Source organism: Euprymna scolopes, chromosome 5, assembly GCF_053919585.1.
Source record: "Euprymna scolopes isolate OS-2025 chromosome 5, ASM5391958v1, whole genome shotgun sequence".
Lineage (NCBI taxonomy): Eukaryota > Metazoa > Mollusca > Cephalopoda > Sepiida > Sepiolidae > Euprymna > Euprymna scolopes.
In genome coordinates this window covers 798,308-820,605 of record NC_136486.1, presented here as the reverse complement: position 1 = coordinate 820,605, position 22,298 = coordinate 798,308, and the positions used below count along the sequence as shown (strand labels likewise).

At 38.1% G+C, this 22,298-nt stretch overlaps 1 long non-coding RNA gene across 1 annotated transcript in view; it reads left to right on the top strand.

The window, feature by feature from the left end:
• The window catches only part of LOC145276670 (uncharacterized), a 34,786-nt gene that overhangs the window by 846 nt on the left and 11,642 nt on the right, over window positions 1-22,298 (top strand). The gene's annotated exons all lie outside the window — the stretch shown is intronic.

Sequence of the window (22,298 nt, the reverse complement as noted above, 5' to 3'; positions counted from 1 at the left end):
GACGGACCGTCTTTTTAAAAATCTCCCAAAAATCAGGTAATTATCCAATCAATAATGTTCTCGATTATTAAGAGAAGAATGAACTTTTTAACAGTGTGCTTATTTTTCATAAACGATATATATATATATATATATATATATATATATATATATTGCTTACAACCCCCTTGTTTTGAGGAGGTTCTAAATATGCTTAAAATTATCATCTGAAACTGAACAAAACATATTGTGTTGTTGTAAGGGACAGGATTATAGATTAAAAAAAACAACAACAATAAAAAAAACTTGTTTGCATACCTTATTTTGACGTCTGAATATCAGAACTTCGATTGTGTTTAATTATTCCGCTTTTGAGTTTTGAAGTGTGAAATTCGGTGAATATGTTAAGTAAAATAATTTAAGTTAAGCAAAACAAATTTTTTTTTTTTAATATCTATACGAAAAAAAAACATTTTAAAATCTTTGATAAATAAATTAACAATTTTTTTTTAGTGAGCCGAATAATGCATGCATAACCATTATGAAACAGGGAATGCTTTGAAAACTCGATACAAAAAAAAAAAATCGATAAATATTGAGGCCTTTGTGTTAAAAATATCATCATTTTTTTATCTAGTTTGAAAACGTTTGCCGCCTTTCGACTACAGTGGACCAAACGCACTGAAATAATTTTTTTTTATTCTGCTTTAAATTGCCCCCCCCCCCATTTTGAGGAACTTGACCCCCACACACATATACATTGACAACCAAACTCATACAAATGGTCACCCATCTGGTACTGGCCAGCCTCAGCATTAATAATACATTGAAATTTTTGTCGCTGAAAAATAAATTTTTTTGGCCTGTTTGGTTTTCCATAGTTTGCTTTTTATCAAGTACAAATGTAAATATTGTATCAAATCGACGCAAAGTAACTGGTTGCCTGAAGTGAATAGTATCAGTAAGTAAAGAATTGCCTTTTAGAAAGGTTTTATTAACTGTAAAATACACGTACGCTCTTGAAAGGATCGAGCGGGAAAATGAAACAGAGGACGCTTTTATTATGAATGTCAATCCCAAGGGGGATAACTCTTAACAACAAATTAAATCATAACATTTTCCCCGTCCTAAAGTATTCAAGTAAGGGGTAATTAATTATAGACAAATTTTTTTTTTTTTTTTTTTTTTTTTACAATCACATAAGAATCATTTTATTTACAAATAACATATGAACCCAAACTGCAGTTTTTTCAGTATTTAGTCACAAAATCCTTATATTTACTAGGGAATTGTCGAACTCGGGACGACCTCCGCACAGATTGGCAGGAATGCTGATTTTCAGTATTATTTTTTAGTGAAATCTGATTTTCTTCAAGATCAGACGATTGATTTTTGTCTTCCTCATGACCAATGTTTTCATTAGTAGAAGGTTCAAATAAAGTCTCTGAAGTAGTAGGATTATTATTAGAGTTTTCTTCATTTGATGAGTTTGGAGCTAAGTCTCGAACGTTGACAGTGGTTTCAGTACCAGAAGGTAGTTGAACATAAGCGTAGTGGGGGTTGACATCTATTAGGGTGGCAGGCATTACAGGAGGGTCATGTTTACTTGTTTTAGTGTGGTTTCTAATATATATTGGGCCTGGTTTAACCCAAGAAGGAATTGAAATTCCGGAAGCAGATTTACGACTATATTTGAATAGTCTATCATGGGGAGTCATATTAGTGGCAGTACAAAGTAATGATCTAATTGAATGAAGTGCGTCCGGTAGTATGTCTTCCCAATAAGGTAGTTTCATTTGATTAGAATGTAATGTTGTTTGAATGGCCTTCCATAAGGTACCGTTGAGTTTTTCAATCTGTCCATTACCTTCAGGATGATACCTACTTGTTTTAGAAGTAGCAATTCCTTTTTTGTGTAAAAAATCCTTTATTTCTCTTGCTAAGAAATCAGAAGCACGGTCAGTATGTATCATGTCAGGCAAACCAAAAATTGAAAAGAGTTTGTTTAGACAGTGGATAATGGTTTTGCTTGTCATATCTCTGCAAGGAAAAGCGAAAGGAAAACGGGAATACTCATCAATAAGAGTAAGTAGATATTTGTTGCCATGTATAGAAGTAGGTAGAGGGCCTTTAAAATCAAGATTTAATCGTTGAAAAGGTAATATGGCTTGAATGAGAGTCCCTCCATTGGTATTGGCGAATTTGGGTTTCAGTAATTGACAGGATGAGCAAGAGTCAGTAATATTCTTAATTTGATCCAAAGTAAAAGGGAGGTTCCTCGTTCTTATAAAATGGCTTAATCTTGAAACACCAGGATGACATAATTGTTTATGCAAATCACGAAGATCTTGTAGATTGTAAGTAAGAGCAGAGATGCGAGAGAATGTGTCAGCAGCAATATTTTCAGGTCCAGGTCGATAAACTATAGTGAAATTGTATTGGGATAATTCTATACGCCAACGACATATTTTGTCATTCTTAATTTTAGATTTTCTTTTATTGTCGAATATGAAGCTGATGCTCTTCTGATCTGTGATGACTTTAAAGTGCCTCCCGAGTAGAAAGTGTCGCCACTTACGGAGAGCTTCTACAATAGCGGCTGCCTCTTTTTCTACTGCATGGTGCTTAATTTCGTTAGTATTGAGAGTTCTTGAAAAAAATGCAATAGGACGACCTTCTTGATTTAGTGTTGCAGCAATGCAATAGTTACTAGCGTCCGTTTCTACTTCAAATTCTTTATTTGGATCTACCGTTATTAAAGTGGCGTCTTTTAGATCATTTTTCAATGTTTGAAAAGATTTTAATACAGATGGAGGTAGTGGAAATTCTTTGTTTTGATTTAGTAATAAAATTTTATCAGAAAATTTTTTTATGAATTTGCAGTAATAGGAAAACATTCCAACTATTCTTTTTTGAGATTTAAGATTCAGCGGAGGTGGCATTTCGAGTAATGGTTTTAGTCTTTGATAATCGGGAGCTATTTGATTATTTTCTATGGTGTAGCCGAGTAGAGTAATAGAACTAGAAGAAATTATGCTTTTATTTTCATTTAAAGTGATGTTATATTGTTTAGCAATTTTGTAGAATTTTTGAAGATTGTAATCGTGTTCTTCTTGATTTTTCCCACATATAGTTACGTTATCAACATACACAAAGGTATCGGTTAGATTTTCTTTTTCTATAATATAGTCTATGCTCCTCTGGAAAGCACTTACTCCATTGGTGACGCCAAAAGGAAGACGAGTAAATTGAAAAAGTTTGCCACTTACTTCAAACGCAGTGAATTTACGATCAGCATGATTTATAGGTATTTGGTGATAAGCAGATTTTAGGTCGAGAGTAGAGAAGATGTTATATTGAGCGATGTCGTCTACCATCTTATTGATATTAGGCATTGGGTAAGCGTCTAGTTCCGTGAATCTATTGATGGTATCGCTGTAGTCGACTACCATTCTTTTCTTATGATTCTCATTCGAAGTTACAAGAACCTGCGCTCGCCACGGAAATATCGAAGGTTCAATTATGCCTTCTTTCAACATTCTAGCAGTCTCTTCTTTTATGAATTTGTTGGCGGCAAAAGTGTAACGTCGGGATTTTGTCGCAATAGGAGTAGTATGAGGAGAAAGATTAGAAAAGAGAGGAGGGGGTGGAACGTTTATGGTAGGAAAAAAATTATTCGTGTTTATAGCTCCAATTATAAGTTTGTCTCTAGGACCGTCGAATTTAAGTGTTACTTTTTTATATTTTTTTAAAATATCTTTTCCGATTATTAAATCAATGAAAAGGTTTTCAATGATTTCAATTGTTATTCCAGAATGGGTTTTATCTTTCAGTATTAAATCCACGACAGCTTCGCCAGTTATTTTAGCATGTTGATCGGAAGCAGCCAGAGCTATAGTTTTGTTTTAAGGTATTGTGAAGAGTTTAAGTTTTTTAGCAGTATTTTCATTAATGAATGTTTTTACACTGCCGGAGTCCACCATAGCGTTCACGAAGTGCCCGTTAATTTGGCATTGAGTGAATGTGACATCTTTGGAGTTAGTTCCTAGTCAGGATAGAGAAGGTGAGGGGTAGTCAGAGTCGTCATAAAGAACAGCAGTATGAGTGTTAGAAATAGAAGATTTACACACTTTAGCCCAATGACCATTTTTTTTGCATTTTTTACATTCGGCGTTTCGTGCAGGACATAAATATCGAGGATGACGTGATTTTCCACAGAAAAAACAAACCCCTTTTGGATGCATATTTTCTTTAGTCACAGCTATACGATTGTAGCCCGAAGGATTATTTGTAGCTGCTACAGTAAAGTTATTTGCGTAGCTTATCGAATGCTTTTCTGCTTGTTCAAGAGATCTGGCCGTGGCATATGTGTCTTGTAAAGTCAGGATGGGTTTTTCTAACAGTCGTTGTCGGATGGACGAAGAAGAAATTCCGCCGATGAAAGCTTCCCGAATGTATTGATTTTTGTTTTCTTCAGCAGAAACCGCTTCGAAGTTACATGTTTTGGCAAGCATTTCCAATTGTAGTATGAAGGCATCTATATTTTGTGTTGTTTGTTGCTTCGTCGTCATCAATCGATATCTATTATAAACAATATTTTCAGGTTTTAAATAAGCGGCGTCCAATGTTCTTAATGCACTATCGTAGTCGGTTTTATCGCTTATTAAATCGAAAACAGAGGCTGAAATACAATTGATCAAGGCAAAGAAATTATCTGAAGTGTTTTCGATTAATCCGTTATTATGTGAGCGGATATAATTCTGGAGGGTTAATTTCCAATGCCTATAGGATTTTTCGGAATTAGGGCATGTAGGTTCCACCTCGAATCTGTCGGGACGTAAGATTCGATCCATTATTTTTTTTTTTTTTTTTTTTTTTTTACAATCACATAAGAATCATTTTATTTACAAATAACATATTCTCATAGAAAATCACCCTAAATCTTAGTTCGACAAGAAATAAACAAATTAATTTTTTTAAAAACCTTCTTTTTTTAACTATTTATATACGTTTTTTGTGCAAGATAAAAAATGTCAATTAACTTTTGGGGAAAATTTAACATTTCAAATTTAATTAAAAATAGTAGAAAAAGGTTTACATTATTCTGCTTCCTATATGATAAAATTCAGGGTTTTCTGTTTCTGGGAAAAAAAAATTACTCAGAAATAATGGATTTTAATAAATGTAATTTATTTTTAAAAAACAACTTGATTTTTCGGCCAATTTTGACAGTGTCTAGTTAAATATTTTTGCATTATTAGTTAAAACATGATAGATATTTCGATCTTTATCGTTGGGAAGATGTGACGTAAAAACAAGGGAAGTAACTCATAGTTTGGAATGTTACGCAAAATTTATTAGAATATAAATATGTAATAGATAACAAAATAAACATAACATATATGCATAAAAAATTGGTGCTTATACATCTATGTTACCCGACTATTTTTTAATAGTATTTTTAGGTTATACTGTATCTTGTTGAGTAAATTGTTTGTTAAAAGTACAGAATAGTTAAAAAACCAAAAAACTCCTCCTCATGTTAAGAGTGGGTTTCTAAAAAATTACATTATTATTTCAGCACGGTAAAATAAATGCAAAATTACCAAAAAGTTTTACAAATAAATTAAGTGAACATAACATAAATATATTTTTTTATGTAACTGCATATTTTGAGGTTTTTTAGGTTTTTTGTTTTGTTTTTTTAATCGTAAATGTTTATAGTTCTTGAATTAGACTGAAAATACTATGAATGATTTCGAAAGATCATATTTGTCTATCTAATGTTACGTTCTGATTCAAAGTATATGGAAAATACAATAAAAGATAATAAATAAATGACTGGTACATCTGGGGACAAAAAAAACTGACGGAAAAAAGATAATCACAGTAGCTCCTATATATTCAGCTCTATTGAAGAAAATTGTTCAACCACATAATACAAAGCATATGCCATAAAGTGGGCAATACAGAATTTGACTATTTTCTGAAATCACATCTTTGTCATCTTTACAGACCATAAAGTACTAACAGACTTAAATCAACGCATTTTTAATAATGCAAAAACCCAATGATAGCAGAATGAACTAGCATGCTATAAATTTATCCTTGAATATATGGAAGGTGAATCCAATGTCTCGGCTGACATGCTAAGCAGAATGCAGGGCAAACAAGAAAATAAGCGAACAGCTCATGTGAGACCTGTGTGAAAAATTTTGGAGTTTCCAGACTCAAACCTCTAAATATACATTCCACCTTGGTGCACTGATGAAACCGATCACTTACAACTAATCCTCTTGTCATTAGTCATCAAACACCTGAACTACTCAAGAAAATGGTCAACATATTTCTTACATACCACTCCACATCATCTACCCCAGTCAAAACATTTAGTGATCATGTGAATATAGCCGCCACACAAGTATTTGACAAACTACTGAAAAGCTCTCCAAACAGACACACTTGACAAATTCAAATTAGATCCCATGGACCACTGAACTCCAACATTTACAAAAGTACTACACCAATCTTGAACCCAGCACATCAGTTATCGTAGTAAGAGACAAAAATCATTTGCTGAAGCTGGTGGTACCTTGCATGCTTTCACTGAAATGCCTACATAAAGCACATGACAGCTAGAACCACTGTGGTATCAATCGCATGCAACAGCATTTGTCAAGTTATTGGTGGGAGTTAAAAACAAGATGTAAAGATATATGTAAATTCCTGTTTAACATGTGCAACAGGAAGGGTAAATATGACATGCAAAAAATTTGCAAAATAATCACTGCAAAGGACCATTAGACATATATTGACTTTGTCACAATGCCAATATCAATAGAAATGCAGTATATTTTAATCTCTATATAAATAAAATGAACTCATTTTTTCCCCTCCGACTTTGACTTCTATAGGACTGCACCTGCTTACATTTGGTGCAGCCGTATCATTCACAAACTGAATCACGACATCAGCCGTATGTTATAGGCTTATTACATATCCAGTATCTCGCTGATCGGAGTTTCCTATATTCTGTCTGGTGAGAGTCCACTGTAAAAATCGGTTATATTTAATGGAAGTAGTAAAGTAAACTCTCTCTACAAAATTCATCCTTCCACCGCCACTCACTTACACCGTTCCTGGCCGTTCACAGGAGACATTTAAAACCGAACACCGGTTAGAATTTATCTAAAAACTGGACTGGACTTACGCTGAAACGAACCACGCCTACTTTGCCATTGGTTAGCATAAAACATAAACACAAATTATAAAGCATTTATTTTATTAAATTTAGATTAAAACAGAACACAATCCGTTACCTGGAATTGAATTCACAATTACATTACTTCGATTTCGTTATAACCCGCATGGTTAGAGTTTTATGAAAACCTGAATTGACATTTACGTGAAACGCACAAAACTTACTTACACAAACACAACTTTCGTTTTGTTCTTTCCTTTCCTTCTTTTTTTCTTTCTTTCTTTCTTTCTTACCTTTCGTTGTCTTTTTCGCTTTTTGGGTGATGGAGGTGGGGGTACTTCCCTATGTTTCTCTTTCTTTCCATAAACATAAACACAAACTAAACGCTATACGTTATCTTGAATTGTATTACCGAACACATTACTTCGCTTACTCGACTTACATTAACTTTACACTCGCGTTGGGGGGACTACTTTCCTATGTTTCCAGTCTACACGATATTTCACTTTTGTAAAGCTTATTCTTAACAAACTTCCTTTATAATCTTTCCTTTCGGTCTTTACTTCTTTCTTTCTTTTTTTTCCTTTTTCTGCTCTTTCCATTGTTAAAACGAAACGAAACTACACAAACTGATATTCCAGGTTTTACTTAAACTCTATCACTCTACGACTCTTACTTGTGTATCCAACTCTATTTGTGCCACGTTCCTTTACTTTTTCACCGTACCAGTTACCAGACGACATTCAGGTAAATAGAGTTTTATATGCGGCGATATTCACGTACATGGACTTCCCTTTGTGTTCATTTTCTTGGGGGCCGGTTTACGTTACTACATGTTAGCCATGGATCGGGCGATCGCTGTCAGACGATAATACGACTTCTTCTTTTTTAATTTTTACTTTTATATTATGCTATGTTTCCACTAATTTCGGAATTCATACTCAGGGGACGGGTGACTTATTACATCAGTGGTTATTTATTTATTATTTTTTTGCAATTTATTACCTTTTTTCCCCTTGGTGGAAGTTTCATTAAACCATTGATATGTCAGCAGACGACATTCGAATGGGAAGAAACCGACTACGACGACGACGACCACTACGACGACCACTACGACGACAATGCAGACAAACGGATCGCTTACACAAAATAAAATATACCAAAATAATAAAACAACAACAACCAATAAACCAAAACAAATACACAATTACTTAGGAAAAAAAAACAATATATAATTACTTTACTCTACCAAACTACATAAAAAAACACTATTAATTTTTACACATACTTACATTTTTCAGCGTACGATTCTTGGGGTTATTCAATATTGTTGCATTTTTATTCTTTCCGGTTTGCAGTAGAACATCTCTTTCTCCACTTTTTATTTCGTTCGTTATTTACTTCCTTTTTTTTGAGAGGGGGGCATCTACCAATGATTTTAACACACATTTTCCATTGCGTCATGTACGAAATTTTACTTTGTTGTTTTTTGCGAACGCCAATATCATTCGGTTTGGCTCTATTTAATTCATGTTTTGTATTAACAAGGTGTTTTTTTTTTACAATGTCTTAGCACTTCACTTTACTAATTAACTCGGAAATAGACCCAGAAAACTCTATTTTTCACGTGTTACTCTTTCGAATACAATAGAAAACTCATAGGAAACCTACAAAAAATTAAGGATAAATCGGCTTGCACAACTGTCCCTCATTTTTGCCCGCCCAGTTTGGCACAGTTTACATATTTGGGTCCTTCTGTTTGCCGGGGGGGGGGGGCGATTATAACTTCCCCAAAACCGGGGTATTGGAAACATCCACAGCAATGTTTTTTTTTTTTTTCCACAAAAATTGGCCACTACAAGAACCATGATTATTTCCATTTTTGTCCGCAATAAATAACAAATAAATATACATCATTACCGGTTTATTTCGTTTGCAAAATACAGTCCGATGTTTGCATTTACATAAAGTTTACTCGCCTCATATATTAAAACATTGCGTGATCTCAAGTCATGTGATGTTGTCATGGGTGGCATCACACTTTTATTATCTGGTGACTTCCGACAAACGCTTCCTATTGTTCCACGTGGAAGTCCTGCTGATGAGCTCGATGCTTGCATTAAATTGTCATATTTGTGGAAGTACATCAAGACTGTAACCTTATCTACAAACATGCGTGTCCATCTTAATAGTGACCCATTGGCTGATAAATTTGCTTCCATACTTCTACAAATTGGAGATGGCAAAATTCCAACAGACAAACATGGTAAAATTGTAATTGCTTCAAGTATTGGATCAATTGTTTCCTCACTCGCAGAACTTTGTAACAAAGTTTACCCAAATATAGCTGCAAATTATACTAATCCTCAATGGCTAACAGAAAGAGCAATTTTAGCTCCAAAAAATGATATGGTACACATCATCAATGACCAACTGCTTGATGAAATTCCAGGTGAGGAACAAATTTACACTTCTCTAGATTCTACTGTAGATAATGACAATGCTGTACAGTACCCTACAGAATTTTTAAATTCCTTGCAATTACCTGGTATGCCACCACACAAATTAAAACTGAAATCTGGATGTCCAATTGTGTTACTCAGAAACCTTGATGCTCCACGACTATGCAATGGAACAAGATTATGTGTAACACGAATGCAACCTCATGTGATAGAAGCAGTCATATTGACTGGTGTAGCTACAGGCGAATTGACATTTCTTCCTAGAATACCAATTATTCCATCAGATTCAACAATTCCATTTAAAAGGCTTCAGTTCCCAATAAAATTATGTTTTGCCATGACAATAAATAAGTCGCAAGGACAAACCTTGGCAGTGGTTGGTCTGAACTTAGCTTCTTCTTGCTTTAGTCACGGACAGTTTTATGTAGGATGTTCACGGGTAGGTTCCCCACACAATCTATATATATTAGCACCAGAGGGTAGAACATCAAACATTGTGTATCCAAGAGCTTTATACAAATAGGAAAGCCAATTCTCTCTTCTATTATTATTTATAGTTATTTTTTGCTGTGAATTATCAGCATGGCAGTCTCATAAGTATTGTCCACACTCCACCCATATTCCTGTCAGGTCAATGTTTTAAAACTCTGATAGGAAATTCTTATGGGAAGTTTCTAATCTTTTTCATTATAGAATGTGTACCTTTTTCTATTCAAAATTTGATTTAATACAACCGTTCACTTCTTTCATGTTAAGTTACTTAAAATCATTAAACTCAGTTGCAGTGCTCCGTGGCATAGTGGTTAGCATGCCGGACAATTCACATTATATTTTCACATTCGCGCTGACCTACCGTAGTCTTTTTTTTTTTTTTTCATAAACACCTAAAATGGATTTTCTTGGTGGCCGAGTTGTTAACATTCCATTTTTTTTTTTTTTTTCACACTTAATTTTCCAACTTTGCCCCAATACTCCGGGTTTGATCCTTCCTACTTACCTAACATCACTTTTTATTTATTAAACAATCCCCACCCCGGAAACAAACACCCGGGCAACGATTTTTTTTATTCTTTTGTTTTGATTTACTCAAAACCGCACACACCTCGAAACATCCGAGCAACGCCGGGTACCCCTGCTAGTAATAAATAATAGGCATATTTTGGCAATACTATGTACAAAAGATCATGGCATGAACTCAGCCTGCAAACTTTACAGCTTTCTGCAGAACAGGGAAATATCATGCATAATGTCCTCAGAGTGTGGCACTCACTTCACTGGCGAGGTGTACACAAATTTTTGCAAAATGAAATTGATTAAGTAGGAACATCATTGCCTCTGAAGGCCACAGAGCTAAGGATACATAGAGAAACCATACCATACTTAAGAAAATGCTTTATACATAATTTATCAGGACAAGATCTGCATATGAACCAATGTTTTAGAATCGGTATTTTCATCAATAAACATGATGCTTAATAAGATGACAAGATCATATCCACATTACATTGTCACCGGCTGACACCCTAACATAGGTTTGCCAAGGATTCCGGGTCAGTATATTGTGAACTCCAATTCTATATGGAATGTAAGTCACCACATTGCTTAGGCATGTGGATCAAAGAGTCCCCTTGCCAATACTGAAGCAGATCACAAAGCTGATAAAAGACTCAATTAGATCACCTCCAAAGATGAAATCAAAGTAGGGGATCAGGTATTGTTGTATTGGCCTCAATCAAATCTGCCATGGATTCATAATTTTGAGATCCTCAAAAAACTAAGATGGCTATTAAAGAATAGATCCATCGTGCACACATATTGCCTTATACCAACACTGAAACACATCGCAAATGACACACCAATCCTGATACAACTAAATCTTCCTATCTTCCAACAAATGTGTATGCCTACCATACAGAGTTGCCTACACAAGTCCTAAAAGTACTTCCAAGAAGAACTACATGAGAACAGATCCTCTCACTCTTTAAGGACTTCATAGTAAGATGTTTCATACATCTGTAAAGATATCTAAATAAGCTCTTAGGAGGTTGTGATAATTTCAAAATATTATGCTTGTTTATCTCTATATAAATAAAATGAACTCATTTTTTCCCCTCCGACTTTGACCTTTATAGGACTGCACCTGTATACATTTGGTGCAGCCGTATCATTCACAAACTGAATCACGACATCTGCCGTATGTTATAGGCTTATTACATATCCAGTATCTCGCTGATCAGAGTTTCCTATATTCTATCTGGTGAGAGTCCACTGTAAAAATCGGTTATATTTAATGGAAGTAGTAAAGTATACTCTCTCTACTAAATTCATCCTTCCACCGCCACTCACTTACACCGTTCCAGACCGTTCACAGGAGACATTTAAAACCGAACACCGGTTAGAATTTATCTAAAAACTGGACTGGACTTACGCTGAAACGAACCACGCCTACTTTGCCATTGGTTAGCATAAAACATAAACACAAATTATAAAGCATTTATTATAATAAAATTAGATTAAAACAGAACACAATCCGTTACCTTGAATTGAATTCACAATTACATTACTTCGATTTCATTATAACCTGCGTGGTTAGAGTTTTATGAAAACCTGAATTGACATTTACGTGAAACGCACCAAACTTACTTTCACAAACACAACTTCCGTTTTGCTCTTTCCTTTCCTTCTTTCTTTCTTTCTTTCTTTCTTACCTTTCGTTGTCTTTTTCGCTTTTTGGGTGATGGTAGTGGTCGTACTTCCCTATGTTTCTCTTTCTTTCCATAAACATAAACACAAACTAAACGCTATACGTTATCTTGAATTGTATTACCGAACACATTACTTCGCTTACTCGACTTACATTAACTTTACACTCGCGTTGGTAAGGTTTTCTAAAAATCAGAACTGCGATTTACGGGACGGCATGTTTAACATCGTTATATTTTCATTTTCTTTTGTTGTGCTGATGGTGGTGGGTGGACTACTTTCCTATGTTTTCAGTCTACACGATATTTCACTTTTGTAAAGCTATTTCTTACCAAACTTCCTTTATAATCTTTCCTTTCGGTCTTTCCTTCTTTCTTTCTTTTCTTTCCTTTTTCTGCTCTTTCCATTGTTAAAACGAAACGAAACGAAACAACCTGATATTCCAGGTTTTACTTACACTCTATCACTCTACGACTCTTACTTGTGTATCCAACTCTATTTGTGCCACGTTCCTTTACTTTTTCACCGTACCAGTTACCAGACGACATTCAGGTAAATAGAGTTTTATATGCGGCGATATTCACGTACATGGACTTCCCTTTTTGTTCTTTTTCTTGGGGGCCGGTTTACGTTACTACACGTTAGCCATGGATCGGGCGATCGCTGTCAGACGATAATACGACTTCTTTTTTTTTATTTTTTACTTTTATATTATGCTATGTTTCCACTAATTTCGGAATTCATACTCAGGGGACGGGTGACTTATTACATCAGTGGTTATTTATTTATTATTTTTTTGCAATTTATTACTTTTTTCCCCTTGGTGGAAGTTTCATTAAACCATTGATATGTCAGCAGACGACATTCGAATGGGAAGAAACCGACTACGACTACAATGCAGACAAACAGGTTTAATTCAAAAACACATCGTCTGCAACGGATCGCTTACACAAAATAAAATATACCAAAATAATAAAACAACAAAAACCAATAAACCAAAACAAATACAGAATTACTTAAGAAAAAAAAAATATATAATAATAATAATAATAATAACACCAGGAGATAATACAAAAACTATATCTGGGTAATTACTTTACCTTACCAAACTACATAAATAAACGCTATAAATTTTTACACATACTTACATTTTTCAGCGTACGATTCTTGGGGTTATTCAATATTGTTGCATTTTTATTCTTTCCGGTTTGCAGTAGAACCTCTCTTTCTCCACTTTTTATTTCGTTCTTTATTTACTTCCTTTTTTTGGGGGGGAGGGGGGACATCTACCAATGATTTTAACACACATTTTCCATTGCGTCATGTACGAAATTTTACTTTGTTGTTTTTTGCGAACGCCAATATCATTCGGTTTGGCTCTATTTAATTCATGTTTTGTACTAACAAGGTGTTTTTTTTTTTACAATGTCTTAGCACTTCACTTTACTAATTAACTCGGAAATAGACCCAGAAAACTCTATTTTTCACGTGTACAAATACTTTTTTCCCCTTTGGCACATTAAGTTTACTCCTTACTCTTTCGAATACAATAGAAAACTCATAGGAAACCTACAAAAAATTAAGGATAAATCGGCTTGCACAACTAAGTCCCTCATTTTTGCCCGCCCAGTTTGGCACAGTTTACATATTTGGGTCCTTCTGTTCGCCGGGGGGGGGGGGGGGCGATTATAACTTCCCCAAAACCGGGGTATTGGAAACATCCACAGCAATGTTTTTTTTTTTTTCCACAAAAATTGGCCACTACAAGAACCATGATTATTTCAATTTTTGTCCGCAATAAATAACAAATAAATATACATCATTACCGGTTTATTTCGTTTGCAAAATACAGTCCGATGTTTGCATTTACATAAAGTTTACTCCCCTCATATATTAAAACATTGCGTGATCTCAAGTCATGTGATGTTGTCATGGGTGGCATCACACTTTTATTATCTGGTGACTTCCGACAAACGCTTCCTATTGTTCCACGTGGAAGTCCTACTGATGAGCTCGATGCTTGCATTAAATTGTCATATTTGTGGAAGTACATCAAGACTGTAACCTTATCTACAAACATGTGTGTCCATCTTAATAGTGACCCATTGGCTGATAAATTTGCTTCCATACTTCTACAAATTGGAGATGGCAAAATTCCAACAGACAAACATGGTAAAATTGTAATTACTTCAAGTATTGGATCAATTGTTTCCTCACTCGCAGAACTTTGTAACAAAGTTTACCCAAATATAGCTGCAAATTATACTAATCCTCAATGGCTAACAGAAAGAGCAATTTTAGCTCCAAAAATGATATGGTACACATCATCAATGACCAACTGCTTGATGAAATTCCAGGTGAGGAACAAATTTACACTTCTCTAGATTCTACTGTAGATAATGACCATGCTGTACAGTACCCTACAGATTTTTTAAATTCCTTGCAATTACCTGGTATGCCACCACACAAATTAAAACTGAAATCTGGATGTCCAATTGTGTTACTCAGAAACCTTGATGCTCCACGACTATGCAATGGAACAAGATTATGTGTAACACGAATGCAACCTCATGTGATAGAAGCAGTCATATTGACTGGTGTAGCTACAGGCGAATTGACATTTCTTCCTAGAATACCAATTATTCCATCAGATTCAACAATTCCATTTAAAAGGCTTCAGTTCCCAATAAAATTATGTTTTGCCATGACAATAAATAAGTCGCAAGGACAAACCTTGGCAGTGGTTGGTCTGAACTTAGCTTCTTCTTGCTTTAGTCACGGACAGTTTTATGTAGGATGTTCACGGGTAGGTTCCCCACACAATCTATATATATTAGCACCAGAGGGTCAGCAGGGCAGTCTCATAAGTATTGTCCACACTCCACCGATATTGCTGTCAGGTCAATGTTTTAAAACTCTGATAGGAAATTCTTATGAGAAGTTTCTAATCTTTTTCATTATAGAATGTGTACCTTTTTCTATTCAAAATTTGATTTAATACAACCGTTCACTTCTTTCATGTTAAGTTACTTAAAATCACTAAACTCAGTTGCAGTGCTCCATGGCATAGTGGTTAGCAGGAGGAAATTGTGAAGGATGAAAAGCAGAGAGGACTGTGGCAGAGACCCAGGTTCTCTGGCAGATGCTACCGATGCCAAGGCCCCCATGTGGCGAGGGAGTGCAGGGAGCCAAAGCCAGAAGTCATGTGTTACCACTGTGGAGAAGTCGGCCACATCAGCAGAATCTGTCCTCAGGGAAACGAACAGGGGGAAGCCACTGCGCCGGTGGCTACCCCACTTATTCGATGAAGGCGCGTCAGGGTATGCCACCACAAGTAGAGGTGACCCTAAATGGACGAAGTGCAAAAGCCCTTGTCGACACAGGCTTTACTTCAACAATTGTCACCAAAGACATGGTTGACACATGCAATAGAACCAGCAGCATTATGGCAGTTGACGGCAGTTGACAGCAGAGAGGTGAAGTGCAACGGCACAAGTATCGTTCGGTTGATGGTACGTGGGATGTCACTAACAATCCAGGCAATTGTTATTAACAAAATTGTCATGGGTGTTGATATGGTGCGAGGGATGGACGCAATTGCTCGACTAGGGGGTGTTACGGTACATAGGAACTCCGTGAGATTTGGAGGACATAAAGGGGCTGCAGGTGTGCAATTTGAAAAAGGTGTCACAGGAACGGGCGGTTCAGAAAAATGTTGCACGATAGAGGACCAAGATTTCTCTGCACACTTTGATGGTGAGAAATGGACAGTCAAGTGGGCATGGAAAGTAGAACCTCACATACTGAACAACAGAATGGAATGCTACGAGCATACGTTGCGAGGAGGCACAAGAGTTGAATTTGAGAAGGAGGTGGACCGATGGATCTCAGAGGGGATTTTAAGACCATGGACGGAGAAGGTGGAAGGTGTACTGCCGTTAATGGTGGTTGTTCAACCCACAAAACAAAAAGTTTGACCAGTACTGGACTTCAGGGAGCTGAACATACACGTTGCGTGTCACACCGGAGGCGATGTGATGGACGTGTGCGGAGAGACCATGCGAGAGTGGAGGCAGATTCAGAAGGCTGCAACGATTGTGGATTTAAAATCTGCATACCTACAGATCCACATTTTACAGGAATTCTGGAAATACCAGCTGGTCAGATACAAGGGCCGAACATACTTCTTGAGTAAGTTGGGCTTTGGCCTGAATTCTGCACCAAAAATCATGGCAGCGATCCTCAAAACGGTGCTAAGCAAGGAGGACGCAGTCAGAAGAGCCACCAGTTCCTACATTGATGATATTTTGGTGGATGAGACGGTAACAACTGCGGAGGACGTAGTAAAACACCTCAACAGCTTTGGGCTAATTGCAAAACGCCCGGAATCGTTGGAGGGAGGAGCTGTGTTAGGACTCCAACTAAGAAAGGACCAGATAGGACGGTTAGTGTTCCGGAGGGGAAATGTGATCCCGGAGGTGTCGGAAAAATTGAGCAAGCGAGAACTCTTCTCAATATGCGGAAGACTGGTGGGCCATTACCCTATTGCAGAATGGCTACGGACTGCATGTAGTTATATCAAAAGGCTAGCTAGTGGAAGGAAGTGGGAGGATGGAGTTGATAAAGAGTGTGGACATTATGAGAGTTTATTAAAGAGGTTAAGAGGGAGGATCCAGTGAGAGGTGCTTGGCATGTACCAACAGTGCAGAAGGTGTTGTGTGGTGTGATGCAAGCTGTATATCAGTGGGGGTCACCTTGGAGATAGGTGGTGTTACTGCAGAAGATGCTGCTTGGTTGCGGAAGAAGGATGACGTGGCTCACATAAATGTGGCGGAACTGGATGCGGTTATGAAGGGCATCAACTTAGCCTTGAAATGGGGGCTACAGAATGTTGAGGTGAGGACCGACTCAGCCACTGTGTTCTCTTGGATCCAGTCCGAAGCTACAGAGAAAGGAGGGTGAAGACGAAAGGCGCTGCCGAGATGCTAGTAAAGCGTCGATTGATGATATTAAGGGAGCTGATTAGGGAATTTGATCTTCAACTTAGGGTCACTATCGTTCCTTCAGCGAAGAACAGAGCAGATGTGATGACGAGGGTGCGGAAGACCTGGCTAAAGGCGCCGAATGAGGCGGCTGTTGCAATATGTTGTTTAAATGAAGACACTCTGAAGGATTTGCATGACATGCACCATTTTGGAGTGGATAGAACCTTGTTCTTGGCCAGGAAGGTGGACCCCAGAATCACAAAGGAGGCCGTTAGGACAGTTGTTGAGAGATGCAGCCGGTGTCAATCAATCGACCCTGCGCCAAGTAGACACAAAGCTGGTGAGGTTCAGGTGGCAGAGAACTGGAGCAGGTTGGCGATAGACGTAACGCACTATCGACACAGGCCGTATCTGTCAATGGTCGACTGTGGACCAGGAAGAGTAGCCATTTGGAGGAAGATCAAGGCAGAAAATGCAGGTGAAATTGCAAAGGTCTTGGAAGAGGTGTTTTTGGATAGGGGTCCAGTGACGGGAGTGCTAATGGACAATGGCACTGCCTTTCACTCAGCTGCCATGGAGAATGTGTTGGATAAGTGGGGAGTGCGGCGCTATTTCAGGGCTGCATATAGACCAGGCAGAAACGGAATTGTGGAGCAGCATCACAGGACCATTAAGGCTATAGCTGAAAGGGGCCAGATTTCACCACCAGAAGCTGTCTTCTGGTATAATATGGCTCCAAATCAGGGCAAAAAGTGGAGTCAGTGCCGCAGAGGGCAGTCTTCAAGTACGAGTGGCGGCATCCCTGAACTGAACAGGTACCCGCGGAGGAAGGCGAGAAGCGAGCGACTGTGCGAGTGGGAGAGGAAGTGTGGATGAAACCGCCTGATGCTCGCTGTACCACACGCTGGGGGAGGGGCATTGTGACAAGTGTCCAGTCCCTGAACAATGTATCTATCGACGGCATCCCTCGACACATCCTTGATGTGCGGCCGGTAGTGGTGTCATCAGAGGAAGACAGCGACGTCGAGCCAAGTAGCAATGTTCACGAAGAGGCTCCGCAGAGATCGCAGCGAGAGAGACGGCCATCATGTTGGTCGAGCGACTACGTGATGGGTTGACATGTGATGATCGTGTAGACCAAGGGGGCGTGTGGTTTGAGTTGTCCCCCTTTGCAATTTGGCTGCTTGGAGAAATGGAAAACTAGATGGCTCTGGTTGATAGTCAATTTGCATAAGTGGAGAAATGGGCAGCATATAAACGGTACTTTTTTTTAAGCAGGGTGAAGAGCGCAGAGAGTTAAACGACGGTTGGAAGAAGTGACGGTGAATTCTTTTTGTGACGGTGAATTAATTTTGGACGTTGAAGAGCTCAACCTTTTGGAAGGAACAGCTGTGTCTTATATATTTTTTTTTATTTCTTTTTTTTTCTACTTCACTACAGGCGAGAAAAAATATTCATGATAACAAGATTTAGTTCACTACAGAGCTTAAGGAGTAGCAGACCGTTTAAATAAACTTTGTCAATGCCATATGGAACTAACGGAGACCAGGTCTTATTGTTTGAGCCAACCCATGCATTGAAATCACCAAAAATCACCACACACTCAGCAGCACCTGGCAAATCGGTGATAACAGATCTAAGTGTATCATAAAAAGATGTAATATGATGAAGAGTCAGCGCATAGACAGAAAGAACATTCGTGTAACGACCAGCAGCAAGGGGAATTCTCAAACTCATTGCACGGTCATTTATGCCAACTAGCTGCTTGATCTTCTCAATTAAGGAGTTCTTAACAGAAAATCCCACACCATCTTCACGCCTCTCATTTTCAGACTAGAAGATCCTATAGCCTGACTCTTGCTCAACCAGTTAATCCTCACCTGTGAAACCTGTCACAGAGAGTGCAGCAATTTCTATTTTTGCAATTCTTTGGCCAAAATTGAAGTCTCTCCTTCAAGATTTTTACTATTGTCGATAATTATACTCACATTTCAGCAACGGAGCTGGAGTGAGTGTTGTTTAGCATAATATCTTCTGTTCTTGTTCCTGCTAATATGGTCAGCTGTCAGCTAGAGGTTGCCGACCAGAAGAAATGAAAAATAGGGACGATAAAAGAACAAGGGAAGAACAAAGGAGAGGTGACAGAAACAGCAAACAGGGTATACGGAAATACATATATAAATAGATAAAAATATAAAAATAAAACAAATTGAAAGTGGAGAAAGTAGAAAAATGTCTAAGAAAATATTCAAAATAAGTTAAAAATTAAAATTCGAAAATAAAATAATATAAAATAAAAGAAAAATGATAGAGGTTCTAGTGAAGTCTTTAGTTTAGGGCTCCTGAAAGCGAAAAATATGACAACTGCTTACAAATCCAACAAGATAAAAAATTTGGGGAGCATCAAGTCTTAGAAAGTATTTATACAGTTTATTTTCAACACTCATATCCACATCCCACACTGGAGATAGTTTAAAAGTTTAATGGAGGCAATATCATATTCGAAATTGATTTAGCAGAAGTCAGATGCATATCTACAAGTAAAATTAGATGAAAAATTGAAGCAGAATGTTCTATTTTCAGTTCAATCTTCTTACTGTCTCTTTCTTCCTGACCTCGATTTGCAATACTGAATATTTCCCTTCTTCACCCTCTTTCTGAAATGAGCAACACGAAATCTCTAAAAATACTGCTGCCACAAAGAAAATCTGACATCTTTTATCTCTGTGGGGACGCAAACTAATGCAAATGAGTACAAACCGGATTTCCTGTACCATCACGTAGGCTTCGTGTTATTTGTGCATTAGATCGGATAGCATTTGGCTCGTCATACATTGTCTACAAAAATATACATTTTATCGAATGTATCGAATTCAACTTCAATTGTCACCAATGCTCGCAATAGTAACACAATAACATCGTAACTGTACACGACACTGCCCCTTCCTCTCACTCAAGCTTGCTTTTTATGCAGTTTTTCACCCTGTCTCATTTGCATGTGTGCACTCTGTTTTTTCGTGATCTCACGATCTCGCGAGACCACAGTTTATAAAACACCAGGCGCCATCTTCTTTTTCTTTCCCCACCCAACACTTCCCTGCGGCAAGTCCACCCCTCCTCTGTCATGCCACTGCTCACACGCACATCCACACAATGCACAAATATGTGCACGCTTGCTACTCTGGTGAGCATTACACTCCGCCCTGATCTGATGATCACACAGAGTGCACTGCAGGGTTTGTCTACTAGTCCGCTTACTTCTGCGAAGGGGCACATTCATAGGTTCTGTTTCTGGTGCTGGTTCTGATACAGATTCAGGTTCTGATTCAGATTCTGCTTCCAGGTCTGGTTCTGATTCTATTTCCACCGCGTCAGATGAACTATAATCATCACTCTCTGGTGTGTTGATTTCGTTCATCAGTAGCTCATCACTTGAGGATTCATTGCTCTCCTCTGTAGATGTATGATGCACCTCAGAAGCCAGGTGAAGATTGCGCACATGGCGCGGGGTTTCATCAAGTAGGACCAACTGCTGGCTGATTCCCCCAGAGATTTGTCCTCGCTTGAATTTGGTGGTGCACCGGTTTTCAAGTGGTTTCACCCAAACTGGATCCCCTACCTCATATTTGGCATGTCTTTTTTGGTTGACTGGCTGTACAGCATCAATTCCCTGTAGTCTAAAACAGTACGTGTATATGGGATTGATATTGGCACTATTGTAGGTAATTTCCCAACCTTTGGCGTGATGTGATACCAATACATGGCCTCCATAAAGGTACATACATTGCTTTCTGGCAGCAATTTTCTTAATGCTATGATGGCTCCTCTCAGCAATGCCATTCCCTGATGGCACATGAGTGCATCGCAGCTGTAGTCGGACGCCCCATTCATCTAACAGCTGCTGAACTTGTTGGCTGCAGAAAGCAACATCGTTATCCATCAAGATCTTTTCCGGCGCACCCCGCTCAAAAAAGATGGATGACAAGATACAAACAACACTTGCCGAGTCCTGTCTAATGATGTGTCGCCATACCGCAAAATGTGTGGGTCCACAATCGATAAGAGTTAGAAAGGGTTTACCACTGTAATGGGTAATGTCCATCGCCATCCGCTGCCACACCTTCTTGATGTCCAATCGTCCTTTTCGCCATTGCTCTGGTGCAGGATCAATAGACTGACACACCTCACAGTGCCTAACATCTGCCTTTGTCACTGCTGGATCCACACGCCTCGCAAAATACACTGTTCTATTGACACTTGGATGTCTACTCTGTGCATGATTCTTCTGTATTTGACATGGGCTAATCACGCCAAGTATTACTGCGCGAGATCAAGCAGTGTGCTCCACACCCATCTTCACAGTTCCATACCATCTGTGAGATACACAGGTTAGTTGGTAGGCATGATTACAATGTGATGTTACCAGCGTTACCCCCACTGATAGTCCATACTCAGAGACCAGACTCTTCAGCATGTCTAGCCTTTGCCAGATCAACATCTCGCTGGCTGCTTTAGTGCGGATTCTTGTCCATCCTGAAAGCGTGTCAAACACCCAGTGGTAGACGCAGAGAGAATCCATGTACAGGTGCAGTTTCTTTTATTGCCATCAGTGCGATATTTATTCCCTTTACAACAGCGTCCAGCTCTGCTAAGTTGATGTGCTGAGCATCACTCATGGGTCGCAGCGAACATGCGTTTCCAAACACATTCCCTCCTTGCTCTAATGCGACTTCCAATGCCATGAACTAGCGTCGACCCACACATTAACGTGGTCTGCATCAACACCCCATTTTCCATGGGCGGGGTTCCTCCTTGTTGACTCTCTCCAGGGAAACAGTTTCCATCACAGTTAGAATAGCATCGTCAAGCACATCGTCCCAACCTGTGATTACCAAATTTGCTCTGCATTTAATGACACTCACAGCTACACAAAGCCAGCCACAGGCTGGTAAGTGTCCAATACGTTTT